Source organism: Panthera tigris, chromosome B1 (assembly GCF_018350195.1).
Source record: "Panthera tigris isolate Pti1 chromosome B1, P.tigris_Pti1_mat1.1, whole genome shotgun sequence".
Classification (NCBI taxonomy): Eukaryota; Metazoa; Chordata; class Mammalia; order Carnivora; family Felidae; genus Panthera; species Panthera tigris.
Genome location: NC_056663.1, coordinates 154,381,692 through 154,399,862, shown reverse-complemented (window position 1 = coordinate 154,399,862; position 18,171 = coordinate 154,381,692). Strand labels below are relative to the sequence as shown.

Below are 18,171 nucleotides of genomic sequence, written 5' to 3'. Positions count from 1 at the left end.
GTGTTCCTGGTATGTGTTAGGCACTATTCTAAGTGATAGGGAGAACATAGTCTCTATTAAAGAAGACAATCGAATAATAACTCCAACAAGTATATTATTAGTCTGATATAAGTGCTCTGAAAGATAGGAGCACTATTCTGTAAGTGTTTAACAAAGGAATCTAAGCTAGTTTAGGGAGTAAGGGCATGTATGGGAAATCACCCTTAAAGAGAAATGAACTGAAATACAGGAGAAGAGTCAGGAGGTGTGTGGTGTTCACATAGGAATAGTGTTTAAAGAAGAGGAAATAGTATGGCTAAAGGCTTTTTTAAGGAACTTAAAGACTACTTTCCAGTGTGTGACTGGGGATCAGAGTGCAAGGTGGTGAATGAGTACACAGTGATATTAGAGATGCAAGAATGTGTCATATCATGCAAGGTCTTACTGGCCACATTATAGCATTTTGGTATAAACCTAAAAACATTAAAGATTTGTTGAATGGATCTAAGCAGTGGTGCAAATGAATCTGTTAGGTTTGCATTTTGGAAAGATCTCGCTTCAGAGTGGAGTTTGATGGGAGGCTATCCAGGTTGAAGTCAGAAAACAGCTCTTATTAGGGTGCCTAGGTGGCTCAATCAGTTGGGCATCAGTTTCTTGATTTCAGCTCAGGTCATTATCTCATGGATCATGGAATCAAGCCCTGCATCAGGCTGTACACTGACAGCACAGAACCTGCTTGGCATTCTCTCTCTCCCCCCAACCCCTCTCTGCCCGTCCTTCTCTCTCTCTCTCTCTCTCTCTCTCTCTCTCTCTTTCTCTCTGTCCCTTTGTCAAAATATAAAGAAACTTAAGAAGAAGACAGCTCTTACTGATTAGAGTCTAAAGGAAAGGCAATAAGCAGTTGGACAAATAGTAATGGAGAGGATATAGTAATGGAGAGGAACATTGAGAAATGTTCAGGATGACTTCTGTTTGTTGTTGTTGTTTGCTTGTTGTTTGTTTATTTTGGCTTATATTGCTCAGTAGATAATAGTAAAGAGGAAAAATTAGAAGACAAGGTTTGGGCAGAAGATGGATTCAGCAAATATTTATTGAGTGCTTACTCAAGCTCTACCCATCCGGAGTTTCTTGAAAAAATTAAACACTAAATGCCTCATAAAGCATTTGTTGCATATAATGAATTACTATTTTTCTGTATGTCTAGAGTAAAACTAATCTTGTACCTTCCTTGGAAGAAGTTGAGAAGATAGCCAATCAAGTCATTTTGCATAAGTTCTTTTTTTTTTTTCAATGTTTATTTTTGAGAGAGACAGAGGCAGAGTGCAAGCGAGGGAGGTGCAGAGAGAGACAGACACACACAGAATCCAAAGCAGGCTCCACGCTCTGAGCTGTCAACACAGAGCCAGACGCGGGGCTCGAACCACAAATGGTGAGATCATGACATGAGCCGAAGTCGGATGCTTAACTGACTGAGCCACCCAGGTGTCACTACATAAGGTTTAATTATCTTGCAGAACTTCAGCTGAGAAAGACCGAGTTGTTCCATGCTGCATAGCATTCTACCTATGTTCTGAACATAATGAATCAGAGATGTCGTTAAGCATTTGATATGAAGAAAAATCATTCCCATGACAAGATTAACTACAGCAACTTAATTTTATCTAATAGTTAGGATACCTCCAAAGCAGCTTACATATTTTATTATAGGCAGTTAAGAAATACATTTTAAAAACTTATAAAACATCTTTTAAAAATTACACTATGGTAGTAGCTATGTATCATTAATGTACCCTTTCTCAGATACTTTAGAGCTGAATTTTTGTCTTCTACTAAAAAATGCAAATGTGATACACTTGCAATTCTTTTTGAAGTATGCATAGCTTATTATTTTTGAAGTAGAAAACTAGAAAGTATTTTGGAAAATTTCTTAGATGGTGATAAAGATCCCAAGAGAGCCTTAAATGTTGAAAATGAGATGTAGGAAGTGAAACAGTGCCACCTGACTTTGACCCTAAGTGTAATTACATTAAGGTATAAAGTATTGTTTTTCATCCGTTTAATATTTATTTAGTGTGTGGTATATGCCAAGCAGTGTTCATGGCACTGGGAGAAATCAATGAACAAACCAGATAAAATATGTTTTGGGGATGGTATAGGCCAAGTTGCTCTACATATAAGGTGTTCAGAAAAGCCCTTCTTAAAAAATCATAAGCAAGATCGTATTTGTTACAAAAAGTACATCAACTTAATTTATAAACTTCAAGTATTTTCATGATAATGTTTTGTTCTTTTTGGGTAGTAATTTTGAGTGCTAAATGGAATAAAGCCTATGTGTATATTAATTGCTTTATATATTCCTACATATTAGTTACACTGTATTTAAAATGTTAAAAAATGCTATGTGCATATATCACCCCAAACCCAAATGTTTTCTACTCTTTAATTTGAATATTTTTGAATTAGAAAATAGATCAGTTGTTTCCTCTCAGACCTTGTAGTTTTAACGAGAAGTCAGGCAGAACAAGATGTGCAATACAAAGCTAAGAACGTGGATAGGATTAACACAGGGTGATAGGAGATCACACTGGTGAAGCATGTGATTCAACACAGTGTGGTGAAGAACACTTCACAGAGAAGATACAAGCTACTTGAAGGCAGAATAAAGCCAAATAAAGGCGTGGCTGTGGGCATGCTACGCATATCATTAAAACTGTGGGGTTTTTTAACAGTAAATACATAAAGGAAAGATACTGCATTGATTGACAGTATTTTCTTTTGCTCCATGCTTTATTCTTTGGCTGTGTACCATTGAGCAAGGATCAAGCAGTTCTGCAAGTGTGTTAACTATTTATTAAGTAGAAATCTAAGTATTTGTAGTTAAATGCCATTGACTTATATTTTCTCAGCATTTTACAGCTTAGAATATGCTGGCATGGTCTTTTATTTGGTCTTCATATCTAGTAAGAAAACTATAGATAGAGATATTAAATAATTTCTCAGGGTTTATTTTTATACAATTTAATGATTTATCCAGAAATCTTACTTTGATAGTGATTAAATGAATGTGTTACGCAGAATAACTTTTTCTCTTTGTGTCTTGAGCTCTGTTTCCTTTTCTGTCAATGCCCATATATTTGGATGAAGCCACTTATCAACCACTTTGGTTTATACTCTCATATAATTCAAAATTCAGCATATTTCTTCAAACATAAAAGCTAGGTAAAAAACAGGAGTTATTGACGATATGCTATTTACATTCTCTTCAAACTTCTTAAAAAGGCTATTTTTTTCCCCCCTTTGGACCTCTCTTATATTATCCTGCTAGTATTTTCTACCTTCTGGCAGGGTTGAAGTAGTAAATTTTTTTCTTCCTCAAGAGGGATCAAGAGCAACAACAGTATAATTAATCATTAATTAAAAATTATATTTTAGCTCTAATGATATGTTTTCTTATTTATGCTTACAAATCACCTCCTTTTTAAATTGCACACTCTGTTACCTTTATGAACAAAAACACTAAAAGTAGTTTGGTCTGATGGAAGAACACAGGCTTTAAAGGGGTATGTGCCTAAGTTGCATAACAATTTTTCTTTATCAGTGAAATTCCCTTATTTTAATCCTCCTGGTTTTTACTCTCCTCAATCCTAAAATGGAAATAATATCAAATATATAGCTTTTTAAAAAATTGAATGAAATATCATATACTAGTCACCCTGCAATGTATCTGACATAAAAGATAGCGTACAATTATATTTCCTTTTGACTTCTTGTCCTCCTTTCTTAAATTCATTGGGCGCCATTATATTCAACCACCTAAAACAATCATATGCTGCATCAGTTCATGATTTTAATCTAGATATTGCTCTTTTCCAGATAAATTAGAAAAACCTTCTACTCTGGGTTGCTTCTGATTAATTTTCATAATTTTTAGTATCATTTCCCTCACATATCAGGAGGTATTGCAATTCTGCTGTGCTGCAGAATTTTGCATCTCGATCTCTATTCATTTTGCCTTATTTTCTACTTATAGCTTATGACAAATAAAACCCCTCTTTTCTGAAATGTTCACATATTTTCCTTCAGAGCTGGTGCATTGATCACTATTAACAACAGATATTACCTCAGTATATTGGATTACAATAGCAGACTGCATTTTACAAAGTAGAATGAGTCATGCTTCAAAAGGGACAGTTCCCTCAGCCCACCCTGCCTGTGTATAGTGCCTTAACTTTCCAATCATTTATACCTTTTTTTGCATTAATTTTTTTAATAGGAACACATTACTTTAATGATTATCTTTGAGTCATTGTCATATCTTTTGTGATTGGGTATGATAGGGATTAAAGAGAAGAAAGGAAATGAAGAAACAAGGGCATAATGCTGGGAGCAAGGCTGAATAACAGCGACTTTTGGGCCAAACTGGTGCATATTACATGGAAGCCCTTATTGGAATTAACTTAATTATATGGTAGAAAGATGTATACAGTATACTAATAATGGCAATAATAGTAGCTAATACCCACATAACATGGCTATTGTGAGGCTTGCTATCAATTTAATTATTTCTATAACAACCCTTAAATATGAGTACAATTACTGTCTGATACTATTTTATCAGAAAACTAGCACAGAGAGGTCAACTCACTTGGACAGTTATCACACAGCCATCAAGTGCTGAAACCTGGATACCAAGCTAAGCAGGTGTGGTCCCATAGTTTCTCTGCTCTTAACCATGACCCCACACTGCCAATCTGATGAGACTGCCCCAACCTACTGCTAATAATGTGGTGACTTAGTAATCAGTAGGATGAAAATAATACATGTTTCAGATTCTTGGACAAAGTAAAGGAGTTCTTGGGGAATATTGAGTATTTATAATGTGGCTTACTCACAATGAAAGCAATTGCATTTAACATTGTACATCTCACTAATGATGACTTTAATTATAAATGAAGGGTAAGAGTTTAAATCACAGTTTGACAGCTTTACCTGCCTAATGAGAAAGTTTGGATGTGGTTCCACAGGCTTAAAGACAGTTGATTCTTTTTTTTTTTTTTTTTTTTTTTTTACAGACTGTTCTTTCCATTTTGTTGTTGTTGTTCTTGTTGTTGAGGTTTTGAGGGCAGTATTTATTTCTCAAAGAGATGTCTGTAAAGTTAAGGAACTGCTTTGCCGAAACTCAACTTTTCTTACTTCAAAATAAAGTTGAGGGACAGGCCTGTTTAAGAATCTTAGTATCAAAGTAAATAAAATTAGATGTTGTTCTTTTTGACAGTATATAAAACCCCCAGAGAGTAGGTGCTGCCAGGACATGGTAGTGATACTTTCTGTTTACATGGCACCTCTTTCCTACAAAGCAAATACAGCTTTGCCTGCATGAGAGCCTCTAAGTCTCTGGAGTGTGAGATCTTGTGACCTCACTCCACTAACAAATCAATGCTGAGAAGACCAGTGAGACTTTGGTGAGAATGATATGACTTGCAGATCAGTAAGGTGTGAATGAGTGCAACTTACCTTATGCAGTGGAGACTCACTTTAGGAACCTTTTTGCCTTAAAACTGCTTTGGAGGAAAAAAAAAAAAGATTCATTTTTCATTTTCTGAAGGGACAACTTGTAAGTCACTAGCAACGAATAATAATGATAGTTATAGGGATAAATGATAGCTTATCCCTACAAATGATAAATAATGATAGCTTGTGGGGATAAATGTATATCTCCATATCAACCTGATAAGGTTAGTTATTTCTGCCCCCTCCCTTATTTATGAGCTTATATTTGAATTTTAACACATATGTGTTTTAACTTTATTCAGGGCCATCAGTTATTAGCACTGAAGCTCTATTAGGTGTTTTTCTTCCATTTCTAAGAAAATCTAAATAATTTGGATTTATCAAAAAAATCACAATACAGATTTCCAGAATCAGAGTCATTTTCACTGAACATGTGTCCTAATTGTATCCATGTGTTGGCATGATATTCTGTAGAGACTAATTCTAATCAATTCTGTCTAAACATTCTGTATTTCCCATCAATTACTATGCTAAGTTGTTGACAGAATTCCTGCCAATCTTTGGGCATATGCCTCCCAGTACTGCCATTTTAACACCCCAGAGTGAGAGCAACATGACAGATTTCTTCATCTGTGTATTTTGCATACCCACCTTGTTTAAACGTGAAATATTAATCCTGTGAAATCAGTACTTAAAGGATATTGTACTTTGCATGGCTTTCAGGGTGTTGTATAGATCTGAACAGTTTTCTGAACTGAATTGGCTATTAAATTATTGTAATATGTGTATACACATGTTATATTTCAGGCATACGTTAACCCTCCTAACTAATATAATGTGACTTAAAGGTGAAGTAATTTTTTTTCACTAATGACATTATTAGAATTTCATATATGTACTATTATGCATGACATTTCTGTTTTAATCATAGGTCTTTTAACTGCAGATAATGGGATCTGAGTAAACAATCTATTGGTTAAAAAGGAATTTTTTTTTGGAAAAGTACTGTGCTGTCAACTGACTTCACATCGCTCTATAATAAAGAATTATAAAGGGGTGCCTGAGTGGCTTAGTCAGTTGAGTGTCTGACTTTGGCTTATGTCACTATATCATGGTATCATGGTTTGTGAGTTTGAGCCCCGCATCGGGCTCTGTGCTAATAGCGTGGAGTCTAGAGCCTGCTTTGGATTCTGTCTCTCTCTCTCTCTTTCCTCTCCCCCACTCACACTCTGTCTCTCCATCTCTCTCTCAAAAATGAAAATAAATAAACATTAACAAAATTAAGAAAAGAAGGAATTATAAAGACATCAGGAACCCAAGAGTTACATTTCTTTCCATATTCTCCCCACTCTCTTTCTCCCCCTTACTTTCTCTCTCTTTCTTTTTCCACTCTATTTTTCTCATTGTTAAAAGTTTGGGGTTTTTTTGGGGGGAGTTGTTTTTGTTTTTGTTTTTTTTTACAGCTAATATGTGTGCATGGCTAAAAAGTCCCATAGAAGTCATGCAGTTTAAAAAACCAAACAAGGCTGGCTAGCCAAATACCTAGGAACAAACCGACCTAGGTTAGATTATAAATCTCAGCCACAAAGTAGATATATGAATACATGCAAAGTGCATATATAGACATGGAGCCTTTTTATTGACAGGGATGTTGACAGTAGTTCTGAAAGATGAAGTAGGCAGACACACTGCCTATCGCTTAGACGAGATTGTATCAGTTAGATGAGATTGTAGTTTGGTCATTAAGCTATAGCTTACTGAAAAAAGGATAATTTTTCCTTCACAGGCCCTCTTCCTAGTCTCCATAATTCTGAGTGCTACATAAATATTTACTGCATGATTAAATAATTGAACTAATGGAAATTAGACACAACTATCAGAATCTCAATTTACATCAATGATTCCATTTTTTTCCATCTCCTAAGCTAAACACCATGGCAGTTATCTTTGACTAGTCCTTCTCTCTAATGCTCTTTTACAACACTCTTAGAGGTTTTTCTTGTAGTTATTGTCATTTCTTTACCATACTTAATGAATTTACACTTTTCTAGGCATTTCCAATGGTATCTCCCTAATTCTGATTTCATCTATCTCAGCACTTTCTAAATTCAGTTTGGTGGAATTGTCATATCCACCAAGATATTAATGAGTGTTCAGCAAAAAAAACCAACCACAAACATTTCTAAGGTCAAATTAATTTGGTCAAGCTGCATATTCTATCACTCCTTGGAGATTCACAGTGTACATTAGTGCTCTGAGAAGTTCTACAATAAAGAAACCTGTTTAATGTTGATTATCCCAGCATTGCTTTAAAGCGTTGGACCAATGAATCCTTTTATCATGGAATATCTATTGGTATCTCATGAGATTCATGTTCTGTAGATCAATGTTTGGAAAACGCTGAGGTCGACCATTAGAAGGGATTCTTAACTGCTTTCTCTTTGTTTATTATCTTTCTGAGCCTCTGCATTCTACACGTTGCATTGAAATAATTATGAAATAGCACTATGTAGTAGGCATATAGAAAATGGTTACTAAACCTCTGTGGACTAGACTACCTAGAGGAAGAACACGAGTTTAATTAAAATCAAATTATTTGCTAAAATATAACATATGTTGGTTACTTTTAAAATAAACAAGTTAATTTCAAAAAAAAACGTAAAAACTATTATATACATACGTATATCAGGAAGGTGTCTATGAGAGAACTATGAAACAAAATATCTATACAGCTTTTATAACACACATCAATTCCAAGGGAATAATTGCTGATAGTTAGGATAAGTCAAACCATATTAATTTTGATCATTCATTCCTTAATTTTTATTTGCCTATATCTACATATATGATTTTATTTAAAATGACAATACCAGGAAATGTTTTCCATTTTTAAATTGCTGTCCCCCAAAATATTTAACTTTGTGTACTAGAAATTTTAAGGCCATAATAATTTTTATAAGTTCAAGAAAATGTCTATATAAATATTATGAAAGTCACATTAAGAGTGAGAATATGTTATTGAGTGTTTAAATCTCCATGAGGATTAGCTTGTTCTTTTAAGTTAATGAAAGGAAGCAATAGTCATCATCAAAGCATATATTGTTTAAAAATCAATGAGAGAACTGCCCTCTGTGTTGCTCTTTCTACTTTCAATTTTTTCCCCCCTCTGCCTAGAAGCTTAGAAAGAGTCTTTGTTCAGCCTTTAGATGTAGAGTCTGGTGTCATGCCTGTTAAGTCCATGATAAAAATGATCTAGATACTGGTCCTTGATGTTTTATATCAGGAAGCTAATTATTGTCTCCCTTTTCAGAGCCTCATTACCCCCAAACAACTTCTCTGTTCTCATGCTTATTTTATTTCTCTTGCCAAGGATAATTGCACATAGTTCTTATTACTTTCCTTAAAAGTGTAAATATAAATTATCAGTACATTACTATTACTATTGGCTGAGGTAAATGACCTCTCTGGTTTTCCAGAATGTTTTTCACCTTAGTTGATCTACCATTTATGGGTGGCATTGATGTACTATATACAAGTTTATGTTATTGACATTTTAAAAGGCTCATTACATTTTTTGAGGTTTTTTTGTTTTTGTTTTTAGGAAATAACATTGACAACTTTTAAAGTTTGGAGCTTCCCAGTAATAACAGTGATGTTCACCTCTTACAGGTTTTCAGGTGTGCCTGCACATGTATTATTTTATTTGGTCCTTGCAGTAACCCTGTGAAGATTATAGATATTATTATTATTACTTATAACTGAGGAACAAATTGCATATTAGAGAATCAATTACATTGTGTACTCACACACATAGTAACTTTTGGAGTGGGACTCCAAAGCTAGTTTTCTTCTTCCTTTATTCCTGATTTAGTAACTTGATTAAACCGGATTCATACTGCAGTTTTGGGTTTTATAGGATGGGAAATTACTTGGCATACACACTTAGGCTTAACAGCTATTTCGTATACAGTTCTAAGTTTATCTTTTATGTTCCTCTTTCTAGTGAATAAAATGGAAAAAAAATAAAATGAATGGAATCTCAATATTAATACTGATTGCAAATCACTTCTCAGTTGCAGTACTCTGTAAGCATATGATTTCCCATCTTCTAACGGCACAGAAAAGAAACAAGTGCTAGTGTTCTGGGAAGTTAAAAGTCTATCAGTCCGGAATTCCTTATGGAGTCAGACCATCTGGGTTTAAATTCACCCCTTTTAAGCTCTGTAACCTTGCCCAAGTTACTTAAGACTCATCTTTCTTGCCTGTAAAGGGGGCAGCAGTAAGTATTTTCCCTATAGAGTGGTTCTGAAAATTAAATGGCATAATATCTGTAATGCCGTCAATACAGTGTGTTTACTTAGTGAACACTTGGTAATGTTAGCTATGAAAAAAAAAATAGAATGAAAACTTCAAACAATATAGTGACCCCTGGAACATGAAAACACATAGCCAGGAAGAAAAGAGAAGAGTGAGGGGAACAGGGAAATGAGAAAGGATAATTAAATATAAATGTGGTGAGGCTGCTGTTTCTATTTAGGATGTAGAATTTTGCAAGAGAACATCCCTCCCAACCTAACCATAAAAATAAGCCAAGTAAACAACAAGATCAGTTATTTTAGCCCATCAAAGAGCCAGGCCCAAAGCAGTTGAATAAATCAAAATCCAAGATTTGACAAACCCCTCCTAGGATGTATAGTACCCATGGCTGCTTTCAATTTTGAGATGTGGGAGGAAGAAGTCACTATAGATGCAGTTTAAAAAAAAATAGCACAGCTGAACTTTGAAATTTTTAAATGCCAAGTGTAGGCAGGTCTAGGAGTTTAGAATTCCTAGGAGTCGAAGATACAAGGAGAATCTTTACTTAGTCCCTTTCTCTTTTCCATCAGTCATCACTGGGAGCTCATGAAAGACATTGGGGCAAGAGCAAGGGAACTGAAAGGGCACTGGATGAGTTGCAGGCACGCTAAGTGGCAGAGTGCGGAGAATGAGAACTAATGTAACGCTTTGCAGTCTGGGCCTTCTGTTGAACAAGTGACAGAGAGATTGCCCCCATCTGAGATGCATACACACAAGGCTGGTCCTTAAACTGAGTGCTGGTGGGAAAGGGCTAGGAGAGCTGAGATTTCCCATGCAGCCTGCTAGTGGTTGAGGGCAAGGGGAAAGCAAAGGACCCACAGGGGTCTCCCTTGGGTGAGTCAGTGTGTGTCTTCCATCAGAGGAGGGAGCGGAGAGTTGAGAGAGAAGTCTTCTAAGTCACACATGGCACAGAGCCAGTTAAATGAAGATGGGGCAGAGGTGGCTGCCAGTACCCTGAAGGCAGAGGTGGGAACTGAGAGAAACCCCACAGGCACTCTGGGCCTTAGCACAAGTACCAGAAAGGGGCCGTGTCTCCCAGGGGTAGGGAAAGGAGAGCTGAAATACACCTCTGAGGGATCCAAAGACAAAGTACAACAGCAACGGAAAAAGACACTTGGACTCCAAGTCCTGATAAAGAAAAGTTTTGTATTTTGCTCTCATAATTTAAGCCAGTGGTGAACTGAATTTAATTGAAAGGACAAAAGGGTCCAAACCCATTTTATTAGTTTGAGCTATGCCAGAACAGACAGCTAGAAACTGAGTGGCTTAAAGAACAGAAATGTATTTTCTCATGATTTTGGAAACTACAAGTCCTAGATCAAGGTGTCAGCAGAGTTGGTTTCTTCTGAAGCCTTCTGCCTTGCCTTGTAGATGGCTGTCTTCCCCCTCTGTCTTCACATGGTCTTCCTTTTGTGTGTTGATGTGTATAGATTTCCTTTGCCTGTAAGGACACCAGTCATATTGGATTAGGGCCCACCTTAATGACACCATATGACCTTGATTACCTCTTTAAAGACCCTATTTTCAACCACTGTGAGTGGTAGTGGGGATTACCTCAACCTATGAATTTTGAGGTGACACAGTTGAACTCATAATAATCTATCTACGCTATACACTAGCTTGACTCAACCAGCTATACTAACAACCAGCCCAAACAAGAGATGTACACTTCCTGTCTAAATATTATTTACCTCAGTCTTTATTGTTCTTTTGCACACAAGGTTACAATCAGAAAATCACAATACACAAAAAAGCAAGAAAATGTGCTGCCCTGCCAACAGAGCAGTCTTTGGCAGGACCAGATCCAGACATGGTCAAGATATTGCAGTTATTAGAAGGGATTTTGAAATACCTATAAGAGGGGCGCCTGGGTGGCTCAGTTGGTTGGGCGGCTGACTTCCGCTCAGGTCATGATCTAGCAGCTCATGGGTTCGAGTCCCGCGTCAGGCTCTGTGCTGACAGCTTGGAGTCTGGAGCCTACTTCAGATTCTGTGTCTCCCTCTCTCTGCCCCTCTCCTGCGCGCTCTCGCTCTCTCTCTCAAAAATGAATAAACATTAAAAACATTTTTAAAGAAAGTAAAAAAATACCTATGATAAATGTATTGAGGAACTTATTTAAAAAGATAGACCACATATATGAACAGATGGGGAATTTCAGCAGAGATATAGACACTGTGAAAAAGAATCAAATGTAAATGCCAGAAATGAAAACTACTACATTGGAGATGAATAATTCTTTTCATGGACTTAACAGTAATCTGACACCTGAAGGATAATATCAGTGAACATAGCCAAACACAAGACAATAAAAATTTCCTAACTTGAAACACAGGGAGAACTATTACAGAGTAACTGATTTCTGTATGATTATCTTTAAATTGGAATCCTAAGAAGAAAAGAGAAAAATAATGGAAAAAAAAAATACTTGAGTAATAACTAGTACTTTTCCAAAATTCATGAAAAACATTGACCCACAGATCAAGAAGTCAGGTAACTTCAAGCAGGGTAAACACAAAGAAAGACATATCTAGGCATGACTTAAAGAAACCCTGAAAATCAAAGATAAAGAAAACTTGTGAATGCAACCACAGAAAAAGGACACATCAGATATAAGGCAAGTGATATGAATGATCTTTTGTTACTCATCCAATGCAGTGGAAGCCATGAAATAATAGAATAGACCTATCTGTCAACCTAGAATTAATATTCCACAAACAATATTTTTCAAAAAATAAGGTGACATGAAGAAATTTTTCTAAATTAAAAAAAAAAAAAGCTAAATTTTTCTCTAAGAGTAGTCCACTACAAGATATGCTTAAAAAAAAAAAAAAATTGTTCAGTTCAGGGAATGATACCAGTTATGTACCTGGTAATCTTCTAGGTGAAGAACACCTCAAAGATTCACATGTCAATAAATATAAAAAGGAACTTATTATTATATATGGATATATAGAGAGGCACATACAGGAATATCTCTACATAATATATGCATGCATATTTTTATACAATAAAATATATACACATATTATTAATCTTGTTAAAGACATTCTCTGATTAACAAAAAAGAAAAGCAACCTAATACGTTTACAGCATATATAGAAGTAAAATATAAAGTAAGTAAAATATAAGTAAATAAAATAACACAAATGATGGGAGGGTGATTATTGGAAATATACTATTGTAGGTTTCTTATATTTCTTATGAACTAATTGAATATTTTTTGAAAGTACACTGGGATGAGTTCAAGATATGTGTAGTAATGTTTTCAACAACAACTGAAGTCAACGCAGAGAGGCATTGTTCTAAGTTGAATTCTGTCCCCTCCTCTCAAATTCATATGTTTAAGTCTTAACCCAGTACCCCACAAGGTGACTTTGTTGGGACATAGCATTATTGCAGATATAATTAGTTAAGATGAGGTCATGCTGGAGGATCATGGAACCCTAATTCAGTGTGACTGGTATCCTTATATAAAGGAGAAATTTGAACACAAACAACAGGAAGAATGCCAAGCAGAGATGAAGACAGAGATCAGAATGATGTTTCAATAAGCCAGGAAACACCAGTGATTGTCCACAAATCACCAGAAGCCACGAGGAAGGCATAGAACAGATTTTTCACAACATTCAGAAGAAAACAGTTTTACTGACACCTTGGTCTCGGACTTCTAGCCCCCAGAACTGTGAGACAATTAGTTTCTATTGGTTAAGCCACCAGTTTGTAGTACTTTGTTACAGCAGCCCTAGCAAACGAATGCAGGCACAAATGAAAAGTCAGTAAAGATAAGAGGTAATAAATACTGAAAAGACTGGATTTACCCATGCCCCAGACAAGGCAGAAAAGAGGACAGAGAGACAAAACACAGATTGGATGAAATGAACTCAAACACCTGGATAGTAGAATTAAATCCAAATATTATAATGAATGCATAGAATATAGTCCGATTAAAAGGCAGAAATTGTCAGACTGGATAACTGGTTGCCATTTTCTCATAAAAATTAACATGCATCAACTTAATGACCCAGTAAATCCAATCCTAAGTATTTATCTGGGAAAACAGATATCCAAAAAAATAGAAGATGTTCATGCTAGTTTTACTGATAGTGGCCCCAAACAGGAAATGGCCTATAGTAGTTCGTCCATTGGAGATTGGATAAACTGTTGCATATTCCTACAATATGAGATTACTCACCAATATAAAAGAAATTACTGATACATGCCACAAAATTAATAACTCTCCAAAACATAGTTGAGTGAAATAAGCCAGACACCACAAAGTATATACTGTAAGATTTCTTGGTAATAGAAATCAGGTTTTTTGGGTTTTTTTTGTGCCAGCCAAGTGGGGATCCAGTAGGAAGGCATGTGAGGGAACTGGTATAAAGGGAATATCCTATGCTTCACAGTGGTTTGGGTTAGATGAATCTAGGCATTTGTCAAAACTGATTGAAATACTTTTAAGATCTCTTCATTGTATTTATGTAACTTGGAAAATAAATGGGAGGGCTGCCTGGGTGGCTCAGCTGGTGAAACATCCAACTTCACCTCAGGTCATCATACCTCACCTCATGGTTCATGAGTTTGAGTCCCTCATTGGGCTCTGTGCTGACAGTGAGGAGCCTGCTTGGGATTCCCTCTCTTTGCTTCTCTCTCTCCCTCTCTCTCTCTCTCAAAATAAATAAACTAAAAAAAAAAAAAAAAAAAAAAAAAAAAAAGGAAAGAAATTGGAATAAAGAACACCCTCACATTTCCTTATTCTGGCATATAGTTTTTGGGGTTTTGTTGTTGTTGTTGATATTGTTTTGGAGTTTATCAGTGGGCTAATGTACACTATGTTTTAATCTAGTAGTATCTTACTGCTATAAATTGTATTACTGCTTATACTCTGAGTTTAGGTTTACAAAGTATTCTACATACATAGTATTTTATTCAGGCTTCAAAACTACTCTGAGTTAAACAGGAAAGGCTCAGTATGATTTCCTTTTCTTTATGGAGGGAATAATGCCATTCATGCTTATTTATTCAGAATCATTGAGGCAATCAGTGGCCAAGATTCTTAAATAATGGTATTTTGACTCTGACTCACTTCAGTAAATTTCGTCTACTAAAAGCTCAGTAGTATGTAAATTTAGTCCCCCCACCCCCTGCCCCTGCTTCCTCACTTAACTTGCTTGTTCTTCTGTCTAATTTATGTACAGGAGCTCTCTTTGAGCTTCCAGGGGCAAAAGGCTTGGTGACTTTTTGAACTGACCATTTGCCCTAAGCTGGTTACATGGCACCTACATGTCCCTCAATGAAAACCTACTTATTGAAAGCAGCCAGGACACCAGAGACAAGACTGGGCCTATTTCCTATGTATATGCCCTAGGTCCCGAAGTAGACAATACGCCAACTCGAAGTATCTTTATGCTCTAAAGTAGAAAACCCATTTTTTAAACTGTATTTTTCTGCCATCTCCTTTGCCCTACTTCCCCAAGGCTGTTATGTGTGTTGTGATGATTATTAAGAGACTTTAGGTCTTTACAACATTCTTAAGAGGAGGATAAGACTTGGGAATGAAGTTTAATGTATTATGTGAATAATTTACTCCCTTAATAATAAAATGATCGTGCACAATTTTTTTTTAATTAGAAGAACTCTCTCCAAAAATAGAATTAAACATTACTGCTGCGTTCTGTAATTGGTTATCAAAACTTACATCCTGATGAGATTTCAAAAAGGACATTCAAGAGTTACATTTGCAACTCAACATAGAAAAGGGTGAATATAAATTAAAATCTCTCTGGAAAGTAGGTTTGTCATCTAAAATAGGACTGATTCATTAGGGGAATTTATTTTACTCAATTAATAAAACATATTATAATCTCCTCCTGAAGACTCTACTGAAGCAAGTCTAAACTGAAGTAGCAGAGAGGTCATAAAATCTCATTAAAAAGGATTTTAAAATCGTAGTCTCAGTAGTGGGTAAAATTAAAGAGAATGAGCCCACACATATTTCTCATTCAGAATTATGTGTTCATAACCCTAATTTTTAAACTTCAGTTACATACCCCATATTAAATCCTAATTAATATTGACCATCTTTTCAAATCATTTTAGTATCCATCTAGATTTCTACTTCGTCCTTCATATTACAGATTACATGGAAAAACAATTGAGACCGTCTATATTTCAAAAAGGCTAACCAATGCTCACACTCATTAAAGGAGAACAGAATTGTCTGAATAAATGACTTCTGACTCTCCTGCGACAGCTGGGATCTGGGGAGCAGTTCAGAGTATAATATCCTTATCTCCCTAAGCAAGAAGTGTTCAGAATAGTTAACACCTCTTGCTACTTTTAGCAGACTAACTACTCAGAATCATTTAAACTGCTGTGGCCAAATAATCAGATTAGATCATGCTGCTGCCAGCCAAAGCTATTAAAACAGAATATGGCAAGAGGAATTAATTGAATATACCTTTATTTTGAATAGACCAAAGAAAGACAAAAGTAATTAAATACTAATACTATGTTTTTAGCAGGTGTCATCTTTTGAGAATAAGGTACAGAACAGATCATTCTGACACCGACAACATCCGTTGGAGACCATCTTTGCCTTCTGTGAACTGAAGTGAGAAACTTAATGTTGCCTTGCAGAAGATTCCTATATACATACATGGTTAGGCATAATTGCCTTTTTAGGGCATTATCTGGGATTTTGTGAGCAAAATATTGTGTATTCTCCATGTGACCTTATATTTGTGACACATTTCCATCATCTTTGATTTGTCAATATCCATCTTTTCTCCATAGAATTAATCCTATGAGTGTCTGCCTGTCTGTCTGTCTATCTATCTATCTATCTATCTATCTATCTATCTATCTATCTATCATAGTGATCCCTGGCTCAGGACTTGCCACATATTTAGCACTCAGGTATTTGTGTATAACACTTTTTTTTTAAGGAAATCTGGGGGGCGACTGGGCGGCTCAGTCATTTAAGCATCCAACTCTTAATTTCGGCTCAGGTCATGATCTCATGGTTTGTGAGTTCAAACCCCGCATCAGGTTCCACACTGACTGTACGGAGCTTGCTTGGGATTCTCTCTCTCCCTCTCTCCGTCTCTTTCTTTCTCCCTCAAAATAAATAAACTTAAAAAAAAGAAAATTTTGTTGACTTCTACCACTTCATACTTAGACCTATTTTTAATATTCTTTATACATATTGATCAGTGGGTCAAATTGTTATTCCTGTGCTACACTTGGATGGGCTCTTTATGTTCTTTTAAACAAAAATGCTTTGTGTTTCTATGTTAAATTTATTTTCCTTTGTGAATTAAATAGAGTTTGAGAGAATGAGATTCTGTTTAATTTTCTCCAAATACTCTGTATTCTGGATTAAATGATACATCTTTCAAAATTTTTTGACTTTATTATTTTGTTAAAACAGTTTTAGTGTTACAACAAAGGTGAGAAGAAGTTAGATTTCCCTGATACCCCCTGCCTCTACATATGCATAGCCATCCCAGTTCTTCATCAGAATCATATATTTTTTACCAAAGAACTTACATTGACACATCATATTCACCCCAAATCCATAGTATACTTAAGCATTCACATTTGCTGTTGCATACCAGATCTGTGGATCTGGAAAAAAATATAAGGAAACATCCATCATTATAATATTATACAGAATATTTTCACCTCCCTAAAAACCCTCTGTGTTCTGCCTGTTCACCCCTGCCACTGACCCACCCTTCACAATTACTGATCTTTTTTTTATTATGTCCATAGTTGTACCTTTCCCCAAATGTTATATAGTTAGAATCCTAGTGTATAATCTATTAGATTGTCTTCTTTCACATTTAAGTTCCCTCCAAGTCTTCTCATGGCTTGATAGCTTTCTCTCTCTCTCTCTCTCTCTCTCTCTCTCTCTCTCTCTCTCTCTCCCTTTTTTTTTTAAGATCTGAATAATTAATATCTGTTGTCTGGATATACATGGCTTATTTATCCATTCACCTATTGAAGACCATCTTGGCAATTATGAATACAGCTCCTATAAACATCTGTAGACATGAGTTTCAGCTCCTTTGCATAAATACCGAATGTAATTGCTGAATTTTATGGCAAGAGTATGTTTAGTTTTATAAGAAGCCACCAAACTGTCTTCCAAAGTGATTGTACCATTTTACATTCCCACCAGCAATGTAGGAGAATTTCTGTTGCTCTGCATCCTTGTTTGCACTTAGCGCTGTCAGAGTTCCACGTTTTGGACATTCTAATAGCTGTGTAATAGTATCTTGTTTTAATTTGCATTCCACATAACATATAGGGCAGAACATC

General features: G+C 35.6%; 1 protein-coding gene across 3 annotated transcripts in view; it reads left to right on the top strand.

Moving 5' to 3' along the window:
* ADGRL3 (adhesion G protein-coupled receptor L3) overlaps positions 1-18,171 on the top strand; it is a 687,513-nt gene that overhangs the window by 309,178 nt on the left and 360,164 nt on the right. The gene's annotated exons all lie outside the window — the stretch shown is intronic.